Here is a 26,884-nt window from a genome sequence, read left to right as displayed (position 1 = left end):
TACATTCTCTTAATTTTTCAAAGTTCATTTTGAATTTCTTTCGTTGAAATGCAGTTGGAATATTTCAGTAGTGTTTTGTTGTGCTTTACATTGTCATATGTTACATTCTCTTGATTTTTCAAAGATCATTTTGAATTTATTTCGTTGAAATGCAAGAGTTGGAATATTTCAGTAGTGTTTTGTCGTGGTTTACCTTGTCACAGTTACATTCTCTTGATTTTTTCAAAGTTCATTTTGAATTTCTTTCGTCGAAATACAAGAATTGGATTATTTCAGTAGTGTTTTGTTGTAGTTTACCTTGTCACACTTACATTCTCTTAATTTTTCAAAGTTCATTTCGAATATCTTTCATTTTAATGCAAGAGTTGGAATATTTCAGTAGTGTTTTGTAGTTGTTTATATTGTCACAGTTACATTCTCTTAATTTTTAAAAGTTCATTTTGAATTTTTTTAGTTGAAATGCAGTTTGAATATTTAATTAGTGTTTTGTTGTGCTTTACATTGTCCCAGTTACATTATCTTGATTTTTTCAAAGTTCATTTTGAGTTTCTTACGTCGAAATACAAGAGTTGGATTATTTCCTTAGTGTTTTGTTGTAGCTTACATTGTCACAGTTAGATTCTCTTGATTTTTCAAAGTTAATTTTGAATTTATTTAGTTGGAATGCAAGATTTGGTATATTTCAGTAGTATTTTGTTATGCTTTAACTTGTCACAGTTACATTCTATTGATTTCTTCAAAGAACGTTTTGAATTTCTTTCGTTGATCTGCCAGATTTGGATTATTTCTGTTTTGTTTTGTATTGGTTTATCTTGTCACAGATAATTACTCTTAATTTTTAACATTTAATTTTCAATTTCTGTCTTTGAAATGCAAGAGGTGGCCTATTTAAGTTGTATTTTTTTGTGCTTTTAATTTGCACAGTTACATTCTCTTGATTTTTCAAAGTTCATTTTGAATTTCTTTCATCGAAATACAAGAGTTAGATTATATCAATAGTTTCGTGTCGTGGTTTACCTTGTCACAGTTAGATTCTATAAATGATTCAAATTTAATATATGATTTCTTTATTTTAATTACAGTTGTAATATTTCTTTTGTGTTTTGTTGTGGTTTATCTTGTCCCAGTTACATTCTCTTGATTGTTCAAAGTTTATTTTGGATTTCTTTCGTTGAAATGCATAAGTTGAAATACTTCAGTAGTGTTTTTTCGTGCTTAACCTTGTCACAGTTACATTCTTTTCATTTTTCAAAATTCATTTTGAATTACTTTCGTTGAAATGCACGAGTTGGAATATTTCAGTAGTGTTTTTTCGTGGCTTACATTGTCATAGTTACATTCACTTGATTTTTCAAAGTTCATTTGGAATTTCTTTCGTTGAAATGCAAGAGTTGGATTATTTCAGTAGTGTTTTGTCGTGGCTTACCTTGTCACAGTTACATTCTCTTGATTTTTCAAAGTTCATTTTGAATTTCTTTCGTTGAAATGCAAGAGTTGGATTATTTCAGTAGTGTTTTGTTGTGGTTTACCTTGTCACAGTTACATTCTCTTAATTTTTCGAAGTTCATTTTAAATTTCTTTCATCGAAAAACAAGAGTTGGATTATTTCACTATTGTTTTGTTGTGTTTTACCTAGTCACAGTTACATCTCTTGATTTTTCAAAGCTCGTTTTGAATTTCTTTCATTGAAAAGCAAGAAATGGATTGTTTCAGTAGTGTTTTGTTATAGTTTTACTTGTCACAGTTACATTTTCTTGATTTTTCAAAGTTTATTTTGAATTTCTTTCATTGAAATGCAAGAATTGGATTATTTCAGGAGTGTTTTGTTATGGTTTACCATTTCACAGTTACATTCTCTTGATTTTTCAATGTTCATTTTGAATTTCTTTCTTTCAAATGGAAGAGTTGGATTATTTCAGTAGTGTTTTGTCGTTGTTTAACTTGTCACTGTTACATTCTCTTGTTTTTCAAAAGCTCATTTTGAATTTCTTTCGTTGAAATGCAAGAGTTGGAATATTTCGGTACTGTTTTTTTAGTTTACCTTGTCACAGTTACATTCTCTTGATTTTTCAAAGTTCATTTTGAATTTCTTTCATTGAAATGCAAGAGTTGGAATATTTCAGTAGTGTTTTGTCGTGGTTTACCTTGTCACAGTTACATTCTCTTGATTTCTAAAAGTTCATTTTGTATTTCTTTCGTTGAAATGCAAGAGTTGGAATATTTCAGTAATGTTTTTTTGTGGTTTACCTTGTCACATTTTCACTCTTTTTATTTTTCAAAGTTAATTTTGAGTTCCTTTCGTTGAAATGCAAGAGTTGGATAATTTCAGTAGTGTTTGTCGTGGTTTAAATTTTCAAAGTTACATTCTCTTGATTTTTAAAAGTTCAATTTGAATTTTTTTCATTGCAATGCTAGAGTTGGAATATTTCAGTAGTGTTTTGTTATGGTTTACCTTGTCACAGTTAAATTCTATTGATTTTTCAAAGTTCATTTTGAGTTTCTTTCGTTGAAATGCAAGATTTGGATTATTTCAATAGTGTTTGTCGTGGTTTACCTTGTCACACTTACATTCTCTTGATTTTTCAAAGTTCATTTTGAATTTTCTTTCATTGCAATGCAAGAGTTGGAATATTTCAGTAGTGTTTTGTTGTAGTTTCCCTTGTCACAGTTACATTCTCTTGATTTTTAAAAGTTAATTTTTTATTTCAGTCAGCAAAGTGACAAAGTAGTTTTATATTATTTATGTTTTGTTGTGCTTTACATTGTCACAGTTACAGTCTCTTGCTTTTTTCAAAGGTAATTTTGAATTTAAGTCTTAGAAATGAAAGAGTTGGAATATTTTATTCGTGTTTTGCTTTGGCTTACATTGTCACAGTTACATTCTATTAATTTTTAAAAGTTAATTTCGAATATATTTCGTTTTATTGCAAGAGTTGGAATATTTCAGTAGTGTTTTGTCGTGGTTTATATTGTCACAGTTAAATTCTCTTTATTTTTCAAAGTTCATTTGGAATTTTTTTAGTTAAAATGCAGTTGGAATATTTCAGTAGTGTTTTGTTGTGCTTTAAATTGTCCTATGTTATATTCTCTTGATTGTTCAAAGTTTATTTTTAATTTATTTCGTTGAAATGCAAGAGTTGTATTATTTCAGTAGTGTATTCGTTGTAGTTTACCTTGCCACGATTGCATTCTTTGGATTTTCAAAAGTTTATTTTGAATTTATTTCGTTGAAATGCAAGAGTTTGAATTTTTAAGTAGTGTTTTTTTGTTCTTGACCTTGTAACAGTTACAATATCTTAATTTTTCTATATTCATTTTGAATTTTTTTAATTTAAATTAAAGAGTAGGAAAATTTCAGTGGTGTTTTTTAGTTGTTTAACTTGTAACAGTTACATTTACATGATTTTTCAAAGTTCATTTTGAATTTCTTTAGTTGAAATGCAAGAGTTGGATTATTTCGGTAGTGTTTTTTCATGGCTTACCATGTCATAATTACATTCTCTTGATTTTTCAAAGTTCATTTTGAATTTCTTTCGTTAAAATGCAAGAGTTGGATTATTTCAGTAGTGTTTTGTTGTGCTTTACCTTGTCACAGTTACATTCTCTTGATTTTTCAAAGTTCATTTTGAATTTTTTTCATTGAAAAGCAAGAGTTGGAATACTTAAGTAGTGTTTTGTTGTAGTTTACCTTGTCATAGTTACATTCTCTTGATTTTTCAAAGTTCATTTTGATTTTCTTCCGTTGAAGTGCATGAGTTTGAATATTTCTATAGTGTTTTGTTATGGTTTACCTTCTCACACTTATATTTTCTTGATTTTTCAAAGTTCATTTTAAATTACTTTCAAAATGAACTGGATTATTAAAATGCAAGATTTTGATTATTTAAGGAGTGTGTTGTGATGTTCTACCAATTAACAGGTACATTATCTTAATTTTTAAATGTTAAATTTGAATTTCATTCGTTGAAATGCAAGAGTTGGATTATTTCAGTAATGTTTTGTCGTGGTTTACCTTGTCACAGTTACATTCTCTTGATTTTCCAAAGTTCATTTTGAATTTCTTTCATTGAAATGCAAGAGTTGGAATATTTCAGTAGTGTTTTGTTGTGGTTTACCTTGTCACTGTTACATTCCCTTGATTTTTCAAAGATCATTTTTAATTTCTATCGTTGAAATTCAAGAGTTTGAATATTTCGTTACTGTTTTTTTTGTAGTTTAACTTTTCACAATTACATTCTCTTTATTTTTCAATGTTCATTTTTATTTTATTTCATTGAAATGCAAGATTTGGAGTATTTCAGTAGTGTCTTTTAGTGGTTTACATTGTCACATTTAAATTCTATTGTCTTTTAAAAGTTCATTTTGAATTTCTTTCGTTGAAATTCAATAGTTGGAATATTTCAGTAGTGGTTTGTTTTGCTTTAACTTGTCAATTTTACATTCTTTTTATTTTTCAATGTTCATTTTGAATTTCTTTCGTTGAAATGCAAGATTTGTAATATTTCAATAGTGTTTTTCGTGGTTTAACTTGTCACAGTTAGATTATCTTGATTTTTAAAAGTTCATTTTGAATTTTCTTGCATTGAAATGCAAGAGTTGGAATATTTCAGTAGTGTTTTGTTGTGGTGTCCCTTGTCACAGTTATATTCTCTTGAATTTTCAGTTAAATGTGTATTTCTGACATCAAAAAGAAAATTTTTGTTTATATTAGGTATATATTGTTGTGCTTTACATTGTCACTTGTAAAGTATCTTTATTTTTCAATTCTATTATTTAATAAAAGAATTATAAATTCACGTGTTTAAATATTTTATTAGTGTTTTGCTTCATCTTAAATTTTAATAGTTACATTCTATTGATTTTTTAATGATCATTTTTTATTTATTAAGTTTTAATGCAAGAGTTGGAATATTTCAATAGTGTTTTGTCGTTGTTTATCTTGTCACAGTTACATTCTCTTAATTTTTCAAAGTTAATTTTTAATTTCTTTAGTTAAAATTCATGAGTTGTAATATTTAATTAGTGTTTTGTTGTGCTTTACATTGTCCTATGTTATATTATCTTGATTGTTAAAAGTTCATTTTGAATTTCTTTCGTTGAAATACAAGAGTTGGAATACTTCAGTAGTGTTTTGTCGTAGTTTACCTTGTCACAGTTCAGTTACATTCTCTTGATTTTTTCAAAGTTAATTTTGAGTTTATTTCGTCGAAATACAAGAGTTGGATTATTTCAGTAGTGTTTTGTTGTAGTTTACCTTGTCACAGTTACATTCTCTTGTTTTTTAAATGTTAATTTTGTATATATTTCGTTTTAATGCAAGAGTTTGAATATTTCAGTAGTGTTTTGTAGTTGTTTATATTGTCACAGTTAAATTCTCTTAATTTTTCAAAGTTCATTTGGAATTTTTTTCGTTAAAATGCAGTTTGAATATTTCAGTAGTGTTTTGTTGTGATTTACATTGTCATATGTTATATTCTCTTGATTTTTTCAAAGTTCATTTTGAATTTCTTTCGTCGAAATACAAGAGTTGGATTATTTCATTAGTGTTTTGTTGTAGTTTACCTTGTCACAGTTAGATTCTCTTAATTTTTCAAAGTTCATTTTGAATTTCTTTCGTTGGAATGCAAGATTTGGTATATTTCAGTAGTATTTTGTTGTGGTTTACATTGTCACAGTTACATTCTCTTGATTTCTTTAAATACCGTATTTGATTTCTTTAGTTGATATACCAGATTTGGAATATTTATTTTGTTTTTTGTATTTGTTTATCTTTTAACATTTAATTACTCTTAATTTTTAACTGTTAATTTGCAATTTCTGTAGTTGAAATGCAAGAGGTGGCTTACTTCAGTTGTATTTTTTCGTGGTTTTCATTTTCACTGTTACATTCTCTTGATTTTTCAAAGTTCATTTTGAATTTCTTTTGTCGAAATGCAAGAGTTGGAATATTTCACTAGTGTTTTGTCGTGTTTTACATTGTCACAGTTACATTCTCTTAATTTTTCAAAGTTCATTTTGAATTTCTTTCGTTGAAATGCAAGAGTTGGAATATTTCAGTAGTGTTTTGTTGTGGTTTGTATTGTCCCAGTTACATTCTATTGATTTTTCAAAGTTATTTTTGAATTTCTTTCTTTGAAATACATGAGTTGGATTATTTCAATAGTTTTTTTTTATGCTTTACCTTGTCACAGTTACATTCTCTTGATTTTTCAAAGTTCATTTTGAATTACTTTCATTGAAATGCAAGAGTTTGAATATTTCAGTAGTGTTTTGTCGTGTTTTACCATGTCACAGTTACATTCACTTGATTTTTCAAAGTTCATTTGGAATTTCTTTCGTTGAAATGCAAGAGTTGGATTATTTCAGTAGTGTTTTGTCGTGGCTTACCTTGTCACAGTTACATTCTCTTGATTTTTCAAAGTTCATTTTGAATTTCTTTTCGTTGAAATGCAAGAGTTGGATTACTTCAGTAGTGTTTTGTTGTGCTTTACCTTGTTACAGTTACATTCTTTTGATTTTTCAAAGTTCATTTTGAATTTCCTTCATTGAAATGCAAGAGTTGGATTATTTCAGGAGTGTTTTGTCGTGGTTTAACTTGTCACAGTTACATCTCTTGATTTTTTAAATTTCATTTTGAATTTCTTTCATTGAAATGCAAGAATTGGATTATTTCAGTAGTGTTTTGTTGTAGTTTACCTTGTCACAGTTACATTTTCTTAATTTTTCAAAGTTTATTTTGGATTTCTTTCATTGAAATGCAAGAATTGGATTATTTCAGTAGTGTTTTGTTGTGGTTGACTATTTCACAGTTACATTCTCTTGATTTTTCAAAGTTCATTTTGAATTTAATTCGTTGAAATGCAAGAGTTGGAATATTTCAGTAGTGTTTTGTCGTTGTTTACCTTGTCACTGCTACATGCTTTTTATTTTTACAAGTTCATTTTTAATTTCTTTATTTGAAATTCAAGATTTTAAATATTTCTGTACTGTTTTTTTAGTTTACATTTTCACACTTACATTCTCTTGATGTTTATATGTTCTTTTTGTTTTTATTTCATTGTAATGAAATAGAAGGAGTATTAAATTAGTGTTATTTAATTGTTTACATTTTCAGACTCACATTCTCTTGATTTTTCAAAGTTCCTTTTGGAGTTCTTTCATTAAAATGGAAGAGTTTAAATACTTCAGTAATGGTTTATTTTTCTTTACCGTTTCACTTTTTCATTCTTTTTATTTTTAAAATTTCATTTTGAGTCTTCTTTCGTTAAAATTCAAGAGTTGGATTATTTCAGTAGTGTTTGTCGTGGTTTACCTTGTCAACGTTAGATTCTCTTAATTTTTCAAAATTCATTTTGGATTTTTTTTCATTGAAGGGCAAGAATTAGAATATTTCAGTAGTGTCTGGTGGTGGTTTACCATGTCACAGTTACATTCTCTTGATTTTTCAAAGTTCATTTTGAATTTCTTTCGTAAAAATGCAAGAGTTGGAATATTTCAGTAGTGTTTTGTCGTGGTTTACATTGTCACAGTTACATTCTCTTAATTTTTCAAAGTTCATTTTGAATTTCTTTCGTTTAAATGCAAGAGTTGGAATATTTCAGTAGTGTATTGTTGTGGTTTTCCTTATAACAGTTACATTCTCTTAATTTTCAAAGTTCATTTTGGATTTCTTTCGTTGAAATGCAAGAGCTGGAATATTTCAGCAGTGTTTTGTTATGGTTTACCTTGTCATGGTTACATTCTCTTGATTTTTAAAAGCTCATTTTGGATTTATTTCGTTGAAATGCAAGAGTTGGAATATTTCAGTAGTGTTTTGTCGTGATTTACCTTGTCACACTTACATTCTCTTTATTTTTTCAAAGTTCTTTTTGGAATTTCTTTCGTTGAAATGCAAGAGTTGAAATATTTCAATAGTGTTTTGTCGTGGTTTACATTGTCACAGTTACATTCTCTTAATTTTTCAAAGTTCATTTTGAATTTCTCTCGTTTAAATGCATGAGTTGGAATATTTCAGTAGTGTTTTGTCGTGGTTTACCATGTCACAGTTACATTCTCTTGATATTTCAAAGTTCATTTTGAATTTCTTTCATTGAAATTCAAGAGTTGGATTATTTCAGTAGTGTTTTGTCGTGGTTTACCTTGTCACGGTTACATTCTCTTAATTTTTAAAAGTTTATTTTGGATTCCTTTCGTTGAAATGCAAGACTTGGAATATTTCGGTAGTGTTGTGTTGTGATTTACCTTGTCACAGTTACATTCTCTTGATTTTTCAAAGTTCATTTTGAATTTCTTTCATTGAAATGCAAGAGTTGGAATATTTCAGTAGTGTTTTGTCGGGGTTTACCTTGTCTTAGTTACATTCTCTTGATTTTTCAAAGTTCACTTCGGATTTCTTTCGTTGAAATGCAAGAGTTGGAATATTTCAGTAGTTTTTTGTTGTTATTTACCTTTTCACAGTTACATTCTATTGATTTTTCAAAGTTCATTTTGAATTTCTTTCTTTGAAATGCAAAAGTTAGATTTTTTCAGTTGTGTTTGTCGTGGTTTACTTTGTCACAGTTAAATTCTCTTGATTTTTCAAAGTTCATTTTGAATTTCTTTCATTGAAATGCAAGAGTTGGAATATTTCAGTAGTGTTTTGTTGTAGTTTATTTTGTCACAGTTACATATTCTTAATTTTTAAAAGTTCATTTTGAATTTTTTTAGTTGAGATGCAAGAGTTTGATTATTTCAGTAGTGTTTTGTCGTGGTTTACCTTGTCACAGTTACATTCTCTTGATTTTTTCAAAGTTCATTTTGAATTTCTTTCGTCGAAATGCAAGAATTGGATTATTTCAGTAGTGTTTTGTTGTAGTTTACCTTGTCACAGTTACATTCTCTTAATTTTTCAATGTTCCAATACTACCAAAGCTCGAAAGATTCTTCTTTGAATCACTTCTGCCAGGAATAGTTGATAGTAGGGTTCCAAGAAGCATGGACATTCGGGAACCATTCCTTTGAATCAATTAACTTAGTTTCAAATGCATATATTATTTTTTATTCAATGAATTCAGCTTGAATAAATTTTTGAACCACGTACTATCACATAAAAAAAATTAAAAGCCGTACCTGCACAATTCTTACTGTTTAGTTGTGTAGTGTTTTGTTGTGGTTTACTATTTCACAGTTACATTCTCTTGATTTTTCAAAGTTCATTTTGAATTATTTTCGTTGAAATGCAAGAGTTGGATTATTTCAGTAATGTTTCGTCGTGGTTTACCTTGTCACAGTTACATTCTCTTGATTTTTCAAAGTTCATTTTGAATTTCTTTCATTGAAATGCAAGAGTTGGATTATTTAAGTAATGTTTTATTGTGGTTTACCTTGTCACAGTTACAATCACTTGATTTTTCCAAGTTCATTTTTAATTTATTTCGCCGAAATTCAAGAGTTGGAATATTTCGGGACTGTTTTTTTGTAGTTTACCTTGTCACAGTTACATTCTCTTGATTTTTCAAAGTTCATTTTGAATTTCTTTCATTGAAATGCAAGAGTTGGAATATTTCAGTAGTGTTTTGTCGTGGTTTACCTTGTCACAGTTACATTCTCTTGATTTTTAAAAGTTCATTTTGTATTTCTTTCGTTAAAATGAAAGAGTTGGAATATTTCAGTAGTGTTTTGTTGTTCTTTACCTTGTCATAGTTAAACTCTTTTGACTTTTCAAAGTTCATTTTGAGTTTCTTTCGTTGAAATGCAAGAGTTGGATTATTTCAATAGTGTTTGTCGTGGTTTACCTTTTCACAGTTACATTCTCCTGATTTTTCAAAGTTCATTTTGAATCTTCTTGCATTGAAGTTCAAGAGTTAGAACATTTTAGTAGTGTTTTTTTGTAGTTTACCTTGTCACAGTTACATTCTCTTGATTTTTCCAAGCTCATTGTGAATTTATTTCGTTGAAATGCAAGAGTTGGAATATTTCAGTAGTGTTATGTCATGTTTTACCTTGTCACAGTTACATTCTCTTGATTTTTTCAAAGTTCATTTTGAATTTCTTTCGTCGAAATGCAAGAGTTGGATTATTTCAGTAGTGTTTTGTCGTCGTTTATCTTGTCACAGTTACATTCTCTTAATTTTTTTAAAGTTCATTTTGAATTTCTTTCGTTGAAATGAAAGAGTTGGAATATTTCAATAGTGTTTTGTCGTGCTTTACCTTGTCACAGTTACATTCTCTTGATTTTACAAAGTTCATTTTGAATTTCTTTCGTCGAAATGTAAGAGTTGGATTATTTAAGTAATGTTTTATCGCGGCTTACCTTTTCACAGTTACAATCACTTGATTTTTCAAAGTTCATTTTGAATTTCTTTCGTCGAAATTCAAGAGTTGGAATATTTCTGGACTGTTTTTTTTAGTTTACATTGTCACAGTCACATTATCTTGATTTTTTAAAGTTGATTTTGAATTTCTTTCATTGAAATGCAAGAGTTGTAATATTTCAGTAGTTTTTTTTCGTGGTTTAAATAGTCACAGATACAATATATTTATTTTTCAAAGTTCATTTTGTATTTCTTCGTTAAAATGAAAGAGTTGTAATATTTCAGTAGTGGTTTGTTGTGGTTTATCTGGTCACTTTTACATTCTTTTGATTTTTCAAAGTTCATTTTGAATTTCTTTCGTTGAAATGCAAGATTTGGATTATTTCAATAGTGTTTGTCGTGGTTTACCTTGTCACAGTTACATTCTCTTGATTTTTCAAAGTTCATTTTGAATTTTCTTTCATTGAAATGCAAGAGTTGGAATATTTCAGTAGTGTTTTGTCGTGGTTTACCTTGTCACAGTTACATTCTCTTGATTTTTACAAGCTCATTTTGAATTTATTTCGCTGAAATGCAAGAGTTGGAATATTTCAGTAGTGTTTTGTCGTGGTTTACATTGTCACAGTTACATTCTCTTGATTTTTTCAAAGTTCATTTTGAATTTCTTTCGTCGAAATGCAAGAGTTGGATTATTTCAGTAGTGTTTTGTTGTAGCTTACATTGTCACAGTTCCAGTCTCTTGATTTTTTAAACTTCATTTTGAATTTCTTTCGTATAAATGAAAGAGTTGGTATATTTCAGTAGTGTTTTGTCGTGCTTTACATTGTCACAGTTACATTCTCTTAATTTTTCAAAGTTCATTTTTAATTTCTTTCGTTGACATGCAAGAGTTGGAATATTTCAGTAGTGTTTTGTTGTGCTTTACCTTGTCACAGCTACATTATCTTGATTTTTAAAAGTTCATTTTGAAATTCTTTCGTTGAAATGCAAGAGTTGGAATATTTCAGTAGTGTTTTGTCGTGGTTTACCTTGTCACAGTTACATTCTCTTAATTTTTCAAAGTTAATTTTGAATTTATTTCGTTGAAATTTAAGAGTTGTAATATTTCAGTAGTGTCTTGTAATTTTTTACATTTTCACAGTTAAAGTTTATTGATTTTTAAAAGTTTATTTTTAATTTATTTATTTGAAATGCAAGATTTGGAATATTTTAGCGGTTTCCTATCGTTGTTCACACTGTCACAGTTACATTCTCTTAATTTTTCAAAGTTCATTTTGAATTGCAAGAGTTGGAATATTTCAGTAGTGTCTTGTTGTGTTTCACCTTGTCACAGTTACATTCTCTTGATTTTTCAAAGTTCATTTTGGATTTCTTTCACTGAAATGCAAGAGTTGGATTATTTCAGTAGTGTTTTGTCGTGGTTTAGATTGTCACAGTTACATTCTCTTAATTTTTCAAAGTTCATTTTGAATTTCTTTTGTTGAAATGCAGTTGGAATATTTCAGTAGTGTTTTGTTGTGCTTTACATTGTCATATGTTATATTCTCTTGATTTTTCAAAGTTCATTTTGAATTTCTCTCGTTGAAATGCAAGAGTTGGAATATTTCAATAGTTTCTGCTCGTGGTTTAACTTCTCAAATTTACATTCTCTTGATTTTCAAAGTTCATAGTTGATATTTATCATTGGAATGCAAGAGCTGGATTATTTCAGTAGTGTTTTGTTGTGGTTGATCTTACCCAAGCTAAATTCTGTTAAGTTTTCAAAGTTCATTTTGGATTTTTTTCGTTGAAATGCAAGAGTTGGATTATTTCAGTAGTGTTTTGTTGTGCTTTACCTTGTCACAGTTACATTCTCTTGAATTTTTCAAAGTTCATTTTGAATTTCTTTCATTGAAATGCAAGAGTTGCAATATTTCAGTAGTGTCTTGTTGTGTTTTACGTTGTCAGAGTTACATTCTCTTGATTTTTCAAAGTTCATTTTAAATTTCTTTCATTGAAATGCAAGATTTTGAATAGTACAGTTGTGTTGCATTATAGTTTACCTTGTCACAGTTAAATTCACTTGATTTTTAAATGTTTTTGTTTGATTTCCGTCGGGTAATGCAAGAATTTGAATATTTAAGTAGTGTTCTGTATTTGTTTACCATGTCAAAGTTACATTCTCTTGATGTTTCAAATATTATTTTGAATTTATTTCGCTGAAATGCAAGAGTTGGATTACTTCAGTTGTGTTTTGTCGTAGTTTACCTTGTCACAATTACATTCTTTTGATTTTTCAGTTCATTCTGGATTTCTTTCATTCAAATGCTAGAGTTGGAATATTTCAGTAGTGTTTAGTCGTGGTTTACCTTGTCACAGTTACATTCTCTTGATTTTTCAAAGTTCATTTGGAATTTATTTGAGTTATTTTAAATAGTTGGAATATTTGATTAGTAGTTTTGTGCATCTTCTTGCCACAGTTTTATTCTAGTAGATTTTCATATTTTATATTATACATATATAATTGAAGTCCAAAAGTCGTTACATTCCATTTTTTTTTCTACATTTTTTAGCATTACGAAGTTGAATTCTCTTGATTTTTCGAACTTAATTTTTGATTTCAGTCATTGAAATTTGTTTTGGTATGCTATACCTTGGCACAGTTACATTTTTTTTGATGTTTCGAAGTTCATTGGTATTTCTTTAGCTGAAATGCAAAAACTGTAATATTTTAGTATTGTTTTGTTGTGGTTTACCTTGTGACAGTTACATTCTCTTGATTTTTCACCCTTTCCCACTACATAGAAATACAAAAACCATAGGTTAGATTAGGTTGGTTAGGTTAGGCTAGATTAGGTTAGGTTAGGTTAGCCGGTGTACGCGCGCGTACATAGGATAACCTAACCTAACTAACCGCCGCCGGTATTTCCTCATCGGCTTGGCGCCGGGGTCTAATAAGAATCCTCTATTATGAGAGTCATAAATCTCTTCAATGCAGGAATTACAGTCTATAATTTGCGCAGCATATCTTCTATGCAATTTGCATGGATTGCATAATTTACGCTTTTCTTTATATTCATCAGTAAAAGTACAATTCTCACAGGATGACCAGCTGCCCAAAGTATACAAGTATAACGGACATGTGTAAAAAAAATTCGATGTTGACTGGTCAACTTCCAGAAAGAAACTGATTCTCGATCTATAAAAAATGGCTTCTACCACCTGGGAGGGCATGTTTTTGTATAGTGGATCAACAAAAATGGCTTCTAGCACCTGGGGAGCTTGTTTCTGGCGATTTACCTAGGAACAAGGTGGGAATTTTGCCTAGTAACACCATTTATTTCAAATATATCCAAATCAACAATATAAGCTTCAAACATTACCATCAAACAACATAACCAACAAAAAACAACCAATAAACATAACCAACAAACGACATAACCAACAAACAACATAACCAAGAAACAACAACAAACATAACCATCAAATCAGATAACCAACATAACGAACAAACAAAATAACCATCAAACAACATAACCAACAAATATCAAACAACATAACCAACAAACATCAAACAAAATAAACAACAAACATAATCATCGTAACATAAGCAACATAAATATCAAACATAACCATCAAACAACAACCAACAAACATAACCAAAAAATCACATAACCAACTTAACATAACCAGCATTCACAGCCATAAATATATCAATTAACCTAACAGTCGAAAATTAACATAGCCAACACTCGTGACCATCAAACATAACCATCAAAACCAACAAACATCAAACAACATGACCATCAAACAACATCATCATAATATAGCTAAGAAACAAAAAATCACATAACCAACATTCATAACCGTCAAATCGCACAACCAACAACCAACAAGCATCAAATAACATAACCAACAAACATCAAACAACATAAAAATCAAACATCATCGACATAATATAACCAGAAACAGCATAACCATCAAACAACATAACATAACAATAAAACATAACCATCAAACATCAACATAACATAACGAAGAAACAACAAATCACATAACCATTATTCATAACCATCAAATCACATAACCAACACTCATAACCAACAAACATCAAACATTATAACCAACAAACATCAAACAACACAAACATCAAACAACATCAGCATAAAATAACCAAGAAACAACATAACCATCAAACAACATCATATAACAATCAAACATAACCATCAAATATAACCAACATACAACAAACAACATAACCAACAACCAACAAACATCAAGACCATCAAATAATAATCAACATAACCAACAAACATCAACAAACACAACCAACATAACATAACCAACAAACAACATCCAGCAATTCTATCTTAATTTCTCTGTGTTAATTTCCCTATGGGTATCATTGAATCAATGGAGGGGGTCCTACTGGTGAAATATAGTAAAGAAGGGTAATAAAAGAGGCATTGGCTTGGTGACTGTGCAGAAGCACAGGGAAAAACTAAAGCAAAAATACAAAAAGCTTGGAAGACGACGACTTACTAAACATTTACTCAACTTGAAGGAAACCTCTCTTCAAGAAAAGCCTGCAGCAGAACTCCCAAGACTGAAACTCTTAGGAAGTTGTTCAGACGAATTAAATAGATTTAGACTAATAAACAGAGTAACACGGGCAACGGAGGAGAGGGCAAACAACACCTTTTTGTTTAAGTTTATTCAATCATTTTTTTTCTTTTTCAATTCTCTGTTCACCTAGACTTTTAAATTAAAACACTTTAAATTTGCCTTAGGAAGAAGCATGTGACTTATGACCCTTCAATTTTTATTGTACTTGTGCCCTAGTAGAAAAAAATAGCATACAACTATAATTCATTCTATTCTGTAGCCTAAATCTTGAAAAAAAAACTAGACTTTGATCAATGAGCTTGTACATAGTCACAGGCAGATCCAGGTATGGACTACCCCCCTCAACATTTTCCTGGCACCAATTTGGTCAATTATTGGCACTCTTGTCACATTGCCCTCCACCCCCCAAGATTCTGTTATAGATCCGCCCCTGCATTTAGTAATATTTATGCAAAAAGAAACACCACAATTATACGGGCAAATGAAATACTTAATCACGATTTATGCAATGTAGTTTTCTTTTACTTTTGCTTTATATATTTTAGTGCATAATTTTACATAATATTTTACCGAGAGATGCAGAGGTCCGTATAATATTTTTACATGAAAGTTAAGAAAATGAGGGGGAGGGTATTGAAGTTTGAAAACATGTAACCCTTTACTATCTATTCCACTTAGTCCTAGTAGAAAAAAAGTGTTTGATAATACGGGATAAATATAGAAAATACTACCAAAGCTCGAAAAATTCTTCTTTGAATCACTTCTGCCAGAAATAGTTGATAGTAGGGTTCCAAGAAGCATGGACATTCGGGAACCATTCCTTTGAATCAATTAACTTAGTTTCAAATACATATACTATTTTTTATTCAATGAATTCAGCTTGAATAAATTTTTGAACCACGTACTATCATATAAAAAAAAATTAAAAGCCGTACCTTCACAATTCTTACTGTTTTATCATTATAGTTTGTTTAACTAAGGTTTCAGCATAAGTGAGGAAGCTGCTGTTTTGCCTATTTTTTATTGTTTTATTAAGATTGTTGTTACAAGATGTCGTCGTTTACAAAGATGAGTTCCTTATCTTTTTTTTTTTTGTATTTGTTATGTTCTTTAATTTCTCAGAATTTGGAACCTTTTTAAAATCAACAGATCGATCCTATAGTCGGACTTCGTTATCATTGGGATAATAGGGAGACAGTAGTTGTATTGGACAACATTTTTTTTCTCTTTTGTAGCAAAAGGGATGAAGCTGAAGAAATATACTCTGTTTGGCCTTTTCAGTAATTTATTTCATTTCATTGCATGGCTTCTTTTTTGAAACAAGGCTTTACGCTGCAGTTCAGTACACTTTTTCTAATGATTAATATAACTATTAAAAGGGAATATCATATGCATATACATTTAAGGGATCTGTCTTTCACACATATACAGGACTCCTGAAAGGGGGAGAGGGTACAAGGAGGTCATTTACCAGATCAGGAGACGTTGACAGTAGTAGTAGAAGAGTTGGTATTAGTAATAGTAACAACAGTAGTAGCATAGCACTAGTAGTAGCAGCAGTAGAAGCAGTTGCAGCATGTACATAGTGCTCTTGAGTAAGTCAAACCTCCCCCCAACATATCCTTTAAGTTTTAAATTTAATGCACGACACCGGCCCGATGATATTACTGATATGCTCCTTTGACAGCTTCAATGCAAATAGTGTGTTTTGATTTGGTTTAATTTTTTTCTCAGTATTTCCTGAAAACTTTCCCCGTAATACCTTTATACCACCGTAACACCGTAATAGCCTAAGTAGTAGCAGCAGGAGTATTATTTTAGCAGTAACGACAGTAGGAGTGGTATTACACTCTAAAAATAAATTGGATTTCCGACTAATTTTGGCTGGAATTTAAACCGGTCAAAAAAATACCCAATTTTTTTGAAATTTTGATTCAAGTTTGAAGCCCATCAAATTTTTGAAATTGCTAAGATTTATGTAGTTTCCAGCAGAAAAAATGTAATTCCGAACGAAAACAGACTTTATTAGTCAATTTTGTTTGGATTTGTATGCTAGATCAAATTTTCTTGAATATCATATTGGATTTGACTAAGGTGACATTTTAAGTAGTATGTTATATAGTAATTCCAATCAAAGGTTAAAATTACGACAGAAAAAAAGAATCTAATTGTCTTTTTGATTAAAAGAAAGAGAACAAAATTTGGGTTGATTGATAAAGTTTAATTTACACGTCTACAAAGTGCTTACACAAAAATTGTCTACAAATATTATATTTGCATAATACTTTTATAGGCAATTTTGTTTCGTAATACATTTCTTTGCGATTTTCCTTAGCTAGAAAATGAAAAAGTTTGTGATACCTTGGATGTGAAGGAAGATTTGTTTTGTGAGGAGGAATTAGCAACAGTGCTAAAAGGATTAAAGAATAATAAGGCTCCAGGTGCTGATAGGGTAGTAAATGAGTTTCTTAAATATGGTGGCTCTGAGGTTAGAAACAAGTTACTGAAGATTATGGATATGACTTTTGAAAAAGGGGATGTATCTAACGATTTTAGGAAAACCTTAATTAAGCCACTTTATAAGAAAGGTGATAAGAGTGAGTGTGTTAATTATCGAGGCATTAGTCTGTTCTCTGCAGGCATCAAATTGATTAGTAATATTATAATTATTATACTGAGAGATGCAGTAGACAAAGTTTTGAGATAACAGAAGTGCGTTTTTATAAAATTTAGAGGATGTGTTGACCAAATTTTCACTCTTAGGTTAATAATTGAGAAGTGCCTAAGTTTTCAAACACCGCTGGTCCTCAGTTTTATAGATTATGAGCAAGCGTTCGATTCTGTTGATAGAGGAGCTTTAGTAAAGGTTTTATCCTTGTATGATATACCAGACAAATACATTAAAGTGATTAGTGCTCTGTACGAGAATAACACTGCTACGGTTAAGGTATGAAATAAGGTTAGCAGCTGATTTTGTATTAAATCAGGTGTTAAGCAGGGTTGTAATCTATCCCCCTTTAAATGAATCATTTTGATGGACTTAGTCTTAAGGAGTACAGGAAAGGCGTTGGGAGACCGTGGAATCAAATGGGGAGGAAACACTCTCCTGGACTTAGATTATGCTGATGAGTTAAGCATCCTAGATGAAAGTGTGAGCAAAATGAATGAAGTTTTAGAGGTTTTGCGAGTTCAGGGTGCTAGTATTGGTTTGATAATTAATGTTAGGAAGACTAAGTCACTAAGGCTAGGAATAAGTGAAGATGATAAGGTGACGTTGGTTAATTGAAAAGATTGATCAGGTGGGCAGCTTCACTTACCTTGGTAGTATTATTAGTAAAGATGGTGGGAGCAGTGAAGATGTTAAAAATAGAATAGCCAAGGCTCAGGGTGTTTTTTCACAGTTAAAAAAAGTCTGGAAGAATAGGAAGATAAGTCTGCAAACCAAGATTGGAATCTTAGAAGCTACAGTGATGACAGTGGTCAAGTGTGGCTCTGAAGCATGGACGCTCCGAAAAGTGGATGAAAATTTGCGAGAAGTTTGCCAGAGAAATTGCTTAAGGATTGTTCTGGGTACCCGGCTGACTGACTGTATTTCAGACAATAGGCTATACGAAAAATGTAGTTCAATACTGCTTTCTGGGTCTATAATGAAAGAAAAGTTGAGGGGGTTAGGGCATGTTTTGCGGATGAAGGATGACAGATTGCCGAAGATTGTTCTTTTCAGTCAACCATCTAGGGCTAAACGGAAAGCAGGTCGTCCCCGTCTGGGGTGGGAAGGCGTCATAAAGAAAGATTTAAAGGAAATGGGAACTTCGTGGGCGGGTGTAAAAAGGGAGGCTTTGAATAAATTAGGGTGGAGGAGGAGCGTGCGTAGCTGTGTTGGCCTCAGGCGGCTTGGTGCTGCAATGAGTTGTTAGTAGTAGTAGTAGTAGAAAATATTTGAAGCTGCTACCCTATTCCTTAAAAATACCAATGCTCAACATATGTTACCCTCTGAATCTGACGTTTTTCCGACTAATACCAAGAGCCCTTGTGTGATTTTTGTTGATAAACATAACAAATAATTTTTGTTGAATCTCAAACAATTTTTTTTTACAGTGCAGTGTATGTAAGCATTGCCTTTATATCAGTTGAACACCCCTCTCACCATGCCCTGAAATTTTCAACCTAAAAGCCTAATAGCCAAGTGAACTTCGTAGCAAACTTTGACATCTTAGTTTTTACCCTGATCCTTAGTATGAAAAGAGGATAAACGTAGTACCTAGGTCCCGCTTGAGGACGTTTACAGAATTTTACCTCAGGAGACACTAACATTTCGTGTAAGGCAAAGATTTCAAGAAGGCCAAGAATGGAAAGAACATGTGAGCTTGGAGAGGAACGATTCTTCTAATTCATCATCATTCATAAAGCATGTTTTTGCTGAATACTTACATTTACTCAAATGTTTTCCCAAAGCTAACTCTGTTGGGATATTTTCAGCTGTAGAATGCTTGTGTACCCCTATTTTTCACATTATTTTGGACATAGTTAAATTGGAAGTAAGTCTAAAAATTCAATATATAAATTTTCGAAGTCTAATAAGAATTTTGCTGGTGAAGTGTTTAGGTTAGAAGAAAGGATGAAATGCACTGTATCTATATCTTTCATACCATACCAAATAATTAATACTAACAAAGTTTTTTTTTCTTTTACGTTATCAATATTTTTTTCTATTTGATCATGCTATGTAGGGAAAGAGGTATGAAATGTGTTTTGCGCAGTATTTTTTGTTATGACCTAATGATATACATATTTTTATCTCTATAGGATGTGTTGTTTCTCTCAACTCACTGTGATCAGTTTTTGTGTACCAGAATAAATTATTTTATCACAATTTAATTAGCCCTCTTTAAATTTTGTGTTGAAATGAATAAATTGTTGGCGGTTTTCAATAAAAATTTCTGAAACGCAATATAAGTAAAGAGCAATAAAGTTTCAATTTATTAATCTCTTTTGCCATGGAAGGAATTATCGTAGAAACTTTGGAAGGTGCCCATTCAGCTGAAAATTGAAAGTTTTAGTGCTTTTATAAGAATCAAAGGGATTGATACCAATCCGTTTCCCTCCCATGCCCGTTTTAACTACCCTTCTTCCAAAGACATTTGATCCAAATTAGCCATTTTGTTCAAAATGGTCAAAACGTCATGAAGTTTCACCGTAATATCTTCATCTTTTTTTTATACCCAGGATATAGCCCTCCCCCCCCCTTCTCAATCATAAATACTGCATAGAAACAATGGATAAATTGCATAATTTTGATTCTTGCCCCAGGGTCTGTTGGGAGGGAGACTTAACAGATATATGAAGCTGAGTTGTCAGGTATTTAGCCCCCTTCCCCTCAATTACTTTCCAACATCCCTTTCAACAAGCCCTGAACTTTTCATTTTAATACACTCGGCTCTTCTAAGGCTATTGCTGATAAAAATTTTTAACAACCCGCATGCAAATAATATGCTCTGGTGTTGATCAAAAACCTTTTTAAAATTACCCGAAAGCAGTCGCAATTGCAAGTGGTTACAGTCGCAAGTAGTTACAGTCAAATTAATGAATGGTCGCAGCCGTTGCTGAAGTAGCAGCAGTAGGGGGCCTGAAAGTTTCAAGTTAAAACCCTTAGCTATTCCTAAAATATTACAGATAAGCCTTTTTTATAAGCCATTTGTCCATAGTGCCCTTTGATCAAACAGTTCGTGGTAACGAACTGTAAGTAAGGAACGACCCGGCTCAATGGTAACCAGAACTGTAAAAAACGGAATTTTGATACCAATAGATACATTAAAAGAATCACATTTTAGTGCTGATTTCAAATATAAAAGTTACGCGCCTGAGAAAATTTGGCTGATTTTCGAAAAAAGAGGGAAAGACCCCCTAAAAGTTATAGAACCTTAATGAAATTCACACCACCATATTAAGCGTATAAGAGAACCCTACTGTAGAGGTTGCACGCTTCTATCTACAAAATGTGGAATTTTCCATTTTCAAACAGTTCGTGGTAACGAATTGTAAGTAAGGAGCGACCCGGCTCAATGGTAACCGAAACTCTAAAAAACGGAATTTTGATACCAATAGATACATCAAAAGAATCAGATTTTAATTTTGATTTCAAATATATAAGTTTCATAAAGTTTAATCTTACCTATCTAAAGTTACGCCTGAGAAAATTTGGCTGATTTTCGAAAAAAGGGGGAAAGACCCCCTAAAGGTAATAGAACCTTAATGAAAATCACACCATCATATTCAGCGTATCAGAGAACCCTACTGCATAGGTTTCAAGCTCCTATCTACAAAAATGTGGAATATTCCATTTTTTGCCAGAAGAAAGATCACGGATACGTGTTCAAATGTTTTTTGTTGTTTTTTTTTCTTTTCCCCAGGGGTGATCGTATCGACCCAGTCGTCATAGAATATCGTGACAGGGCTCATTCGAACAGAAATTAAAAGCTATAGTGCTCTTTTTCAGTGACCAAAAAATGGAGGGCAACTAGGCCCCCTCCCACGCTCATTTTTTTCCCAAAGTCCATTTTTACCCGATCAAAATTTTGAGATAGCCATTTTGTTCAGCATGGTCGAAAATATTATAACTATGTCTTTTAGGATGATTTTAGGAGTATTGGTTATTGGGACCCGGCTCAATGGTAACCGAAACTCTAGAAAACGGGATTTTGATATAAATAGATACATCAAAAGAATTGGATTTTAATGCTGATTTCAAATATATAAGTTTCATCAAGTTTAATTCTACCCATCAAAAATTACGCACCTGAGAAAATTTGGCTGATTTTCGAAAAAAGGGGGAAAGACCCCCTAAAAATTATAAAACCTTAATGAAAATCATACCATCATATTCCGCGTATCAGAGAATCCTACTTTAGAGGTTGCAAGCTCCTATCAACGAAAATGTGGAATTTTGCATTTTTTGCCAGAAGAAAGATCACGGGTGCGTGTTTATTTGTTGTTGTTTTTTCCCTGGGGTGATCTAATCGACCCAATGGTCCTAGAATATCGTGGGAGGGCTTATTGGAAGGGAAACTAAAAGTTCTAGTGCCCTTTTTAAGTGAACAAAAAAATGGAGGGCAACTAGGCCCCCTCCCACGCTCATTTTTTCCCAAAGTCACCTGATCAAAATTTTGAGATAGCCATTTTGTTCAGCATGTTCGAAAATAATATAAGTATGTCTAGGATGACTTAATCCCCTGAAGTTTCCGGGAGGAGGGCTGAAAGTTATGAACTTTACCCAATGTTAGCATATAGTATTGGTTATTGGGAAGTATACAGTACAGACGTTTTCAGGGGAGATTTTTCCTGGTAGTGGGGGGAGGGGTGGGGGGTTGTGTGGGAGGATATATCCATGAAGGAAGTTTTCGTGGGGGAAGGGACATTGCTATGAAGGGGACGCCGGACTTCCCAGCATTATTTAAAAAAAGATCAGAAATTAAATATAAAAAAACAAGTTTCCCAACTACAATAGCAGCAACATCAAAACTTTAAACGAACAGATAATATTACATATATGATTGGGTTCACCCCCTAGTCAATACCTCACTTTTTAAGCCAGAGATTTTTTAGTACTTTCATAAGACATATTTATTCTATTTAACGGCCTTTGTGATTAAGCGGTCAGTTTTAAAGATTTGGAACAAAATTCGAACTTTTGCTTAAAGAGCAAGGTATTGACTAGGGGGCGAACCTCCTAATATACGTATTAAAAATATATGAATATAGAAGTTCGTTACGTAAATTAATTCGTAAGTTACGTGTATTTATTACTAATAAAAACGTTCGTAAATAAAATGAAACAAGTTTCGAGAAAGCCATTTAACCAAATAAAGGTAAATTAATATGAAAATTTTGGTTTAATTATTCATGTACTGTGAGCCAAGATCAAAACCTGCATTAATTTAAAAATGTTCAAAAATTAAAGAAAAAAACAAGTTTTTTTAACTGAAAGTAAGGAGCGACATTAAAACTTAAAACGAACAGAAATTATTCCGTATATTAAAGGGACTGTCCCCTCCTCAACGCCTTGCTCTTTACGCTAAAGTTTGAATTTCTCACAACTGTATTTTTTTAAACAATAAAAAACTTTAGCGTAAAGAGCAAGGCGTTGAGGAGGGGACAGCCCCTTTAATGTACGGAATAATTTATGTTCGTTTTAAGTTTTAATGTCGCTCCTTACTTTCAGTTAAAAAAACTTGTTTTTTTTATTTAATTTGCCAGAAGAAAGATCACGGATGCGTATTTATTTTATTTTTTTTTTTTTCTTTTCCCCAGGGGTGATTGTATCGATCCAGTGATCCTAGAATGTCGTAGGATGGATCATTGGAATGGAAATTCAAAGTTCAAGGGTCCTTTTAAAGTCACCAAAAAAATGGAGGGCAACATGACCCCTTTCCCAGGTGATTTTTTACCAAAGTCACCCGATCAAAATTTTTAGATAGCCATTTTGTTCACCATGGTCGAAAATATTGTAACTATGTCTTTTAGGATGGCTTAATCCCTCGAAGACCCCAGGAGGAGGGCTGAAAGTTATGAACTTAACCCAATGTTAACATATAGTATTGGTTATTGGGACCCGGCTCAATGGTAACCGAAACTCTAGAAAACGGTATTTTCATGCACATTGATACATCAAAAGAATTGGATTTTAATGCTGATTTCAAATATATAAGTTTCATCAAGTTTAATCCTACTCATCAAAAGTTACGTGCCTGAGAAAATTTGACTGATTTTCGAAAAAAGGGGGAAAGACCCCCTAAAAGTTATAGAACCTTAATGAAAAGCACACCATCATATTCTGTGGATCAGAGAATCCTACTGTAGAGGTTTCAAGCTCCTATCTACAAAAATGTGGAATTTTGCATTTTTTTGCCAGAAGAAAGATCACGGGTGCGGGTTTTTTGTTTTTTTTTTCAGGGGTGATCGTATCGACCCAGTGATCCTAGAATATCGTGGGAGGGCTCATTGGAACGTAAATTAAAAGTTCTAGTGCCATTTTTAAGTGAACAAAAAAAAAATGGAGGACAGCTAAGCCCCCTCCCACGCTTATTTTTTTCCCAAAGTCACCCGACCAAAATTTTGAGATAGCCATTTTGTTCAGCATGTTCGAAAATATTATAAGTATTTCTTTTAGGATGACTTAATACCCCGAAGTTTCCCGGGAGGAGGGCCGAAAGTTATGAACTTTACCCAATGTTAACATATAGTATTGGTTAATCTGAAGTATACAGTACAGACGTTTTCAGGGGAGATTTTTCCTGGTAGTGGGGGAGGGGTCGGGGGTTATGTAGGAGGATCTTTCCATGAAGGAAGTTCTCATGGGGAAGGGACATTGCTATGAAGGGGACGCCAGACTTCCCAGCATTATTTAAAAGAAAATCAGAAATTAAATATAAAAAAACAAGTTTTTCAAGTGCAACAGCAGCAACATCAAGACTTTAAACGAACAGAAAATATTACGTATATGATTGGGTTCACCCCCTAGTCAACACCTCGCTCTTTAAACCAAAGATTTTTTAGTACTTTCATAAGAGTTATTTATTCTAATTAACGGCCTTTGTGATTAAGCGGTCATTTTTAAAGAATTGGAACAAAATTTAAAATTTCGCTTAAAGAGCGAGGTATCAACTAGGGGGTGAACCCCCTAATATACGTATTAGTAATATATGTATATAGAAGTTCGTTACGTAAGTTAATTTGTAAGTTACGTATATTTATTATTAATAAAAACGTTCGTAAATAAAATTAAACATGTTTCGAGAAAGCCATTTAACCAAATAAAAGTAAATTAATATGCAAATTTTGTTTTAATTATTCATGTACTGTGAACCAAGATCAAAACCTGCATTTATTCAAAAACGTTCAAAAATTAAATAAAAAAACAAGTTTTTTTAACTGAAAGTAAGGAGCGACATTAAAACTTAAAACGAACAGAAATTATTCCGTATATGAAAGGGGCTGTCCTCTCCTCAACGCCTTGCTCTTTACGCTAAAGTTTTACTTTCTCACAACTCTATTTTTTTAAACAATAAAAAACTTTAGCGTAAAGAGCGCGGCGTTGAGGAGGGGACGGCCCCTTTCATATACGGAATAATTTCTGTTCGTTTTAAGTTTTAGTGTCGCTCCTTACTTTCAGTTAAAAAAAACTTGTTTTTTTATTTAATTTAGTTTAAAAATACCCCTCAACATTCACTAGCATTTCGCATTGACACCCTTAGTCTTTTGGAAATCATGTGGTTTGAAACATTCCCTCCTTTCTAAGTGATAAATCCTGTGTGTAAACAGTCGAAAAATTGCATAATTTTCAATTGACAAATAATTTGCCCCAAAATAACCGTATTCTTTATTGTCAATATTTTATCAATCCTTCTGTTTCTTTCTCTAAATAATTATTTTCAAATTTTATTCGTCCTTCCATATAACCAGGATGCACACAGTGGATTTTTATTTAGTTCGAAATGCCTCTAAGCATCCAATGAAGTTTCACATTTAGACCCTTACTATTTTGTGACACAACCAGGTTCGAACATTTTTCCCTTTCCCAATGACAAATCCTGTGTAAACAATAAAAAAATTGCACAATCTATAAATTGTCAAATATTTTACCTTAAATTAAATGGGCACCAGCAGGGGGGCATCCCCCCCTGGAAATTTGGTACTATAAAGTTATTATAAGGAAACCAAAGGAAAGAGAGCAGAATAGAGAAAAACCATGGAAAAAATGTGTGTTGCTCCATTGTTGGCTGCCGGCCAATAGATTTTGACCCTTAATAAGGAAAATACAAGTTCTAATTTGTGACTGAATGACCCTTTTCTAGTTTTCCAGAAACATTTTTTCTATATGATTTGGTTCGAGCAACAACAACAGCAAAAATAATATGATTCTTCAGAGTAACGAATGGTAAGTAAATAACTATCCTTGTCAATAACGAAAGTATAAGATCCTAACTATTGATGACATTAAATCAAAGAATCAGCTTCTTATTCTGATGCTAAGTATGTTAATTAGTAATTAGTGCAATTATTAGCACACAAGAAAGTTTGTATGATTATAGTAGACAACTTAATAAGGGGTAATTTTGGTAAAAATATACCGTCAACTTTTGCTTGCATCGCAAGAGTACCCATGAACTGATATATGAAACCACCATAATCAGAAATGTTTCCCCTAAACGGAATGCAGGGAATTTTTCCCCCTGAACGGATACGTTTTTTGTCTTTTCCAGGAGTGATTGTATTTACCTAGTTACCACTTTGAATAAGATTTAATTTTCTACGGTTATGAGGTATAAAGGTGTCAAATATTTTGGTTTTTGGTATTCAAAACTAAATCGAAAACTTTTAATAAAAATTTTTATTTTCTTAATCTTAGTTTTAACGTTTTAATTTGACCCAACTACTTTGAAAATGCGTTACTTTTTATAAACACTGAGTAGTCTAAAGGCATTATATATTTTGGTGCTTGATAACCAAATTCAAAACTGTCAATATTGTTAAAAAATATCCCTCCAACACTTCGACATTGCTCAACAGAACAGACGTCTGGGAGTTTATATCTTAGTTGTTGTAAGTAGGCTATTTTTTCGTCTATTGTTTTGTAATTACTTACTTTTTTCATTTTTATACTTTGTTACTATAATTGATATTTTTTTTTCCATTGCCTTTAGAAAAATGTTTGTCTCTAAGCATCATTAAATAAAAAAACAAGTTTTTTCAACTGAAAGTAATGAGCAACATTAAAACTAAAAAAAAACAAAAATGATTATGTATATGAGTGGGGTTGCCCCCTATTCAACACCTCGATCTTCACACTGAAGTTTTTTGGCACTTTAAAAAAGTTATATATTGCTCTAATTAAACGACCTTTGTGTTTCAGAAGTGGTTTTTAAAGAATTGTGACAAAATCTTAAGAGCGAGGTGTTCAGGAGGGGGCAAATCCCCTCATATACGTTACA

At 31.5% G+C, this 26,884-nt stretch overlaps 1 protein-coding gene across 1 annotated transcript in view; it reads right to left on the bottom strand.

The window, feature by feature from the left end:
• The window catches only part of LOC148954372 (uncharacterized), a 250,965-nt gene that overhangs the window by 202,110 nt on the left and 21,971 nt on the right, over positions 1–26,884 (bottom strand). The window lies entirely within an intron of this gene.

The sequence above is a fragment of the Artemia sp. Qi Xiang Cuo genome, chromosome 3, assembly GCF_049724085.1.
Source record: "Artemia sp. Qi Xiang Cuo chromosome 3, ASM4972408v1, whole genome shotgun sequence".
Lineage (NCBI taxonomy): Eukaryota > Metazoa > Arthropoda > Branchiopoda > Anostraca > Artemiidae > Artemia > Artemia sp. Qi Xiang Cuo.
The sequence above is the reverse complement of the archived record's forward strand: the minus strand, read 5'-3'. Positions and strand labels throughout refer to the sequence as shown.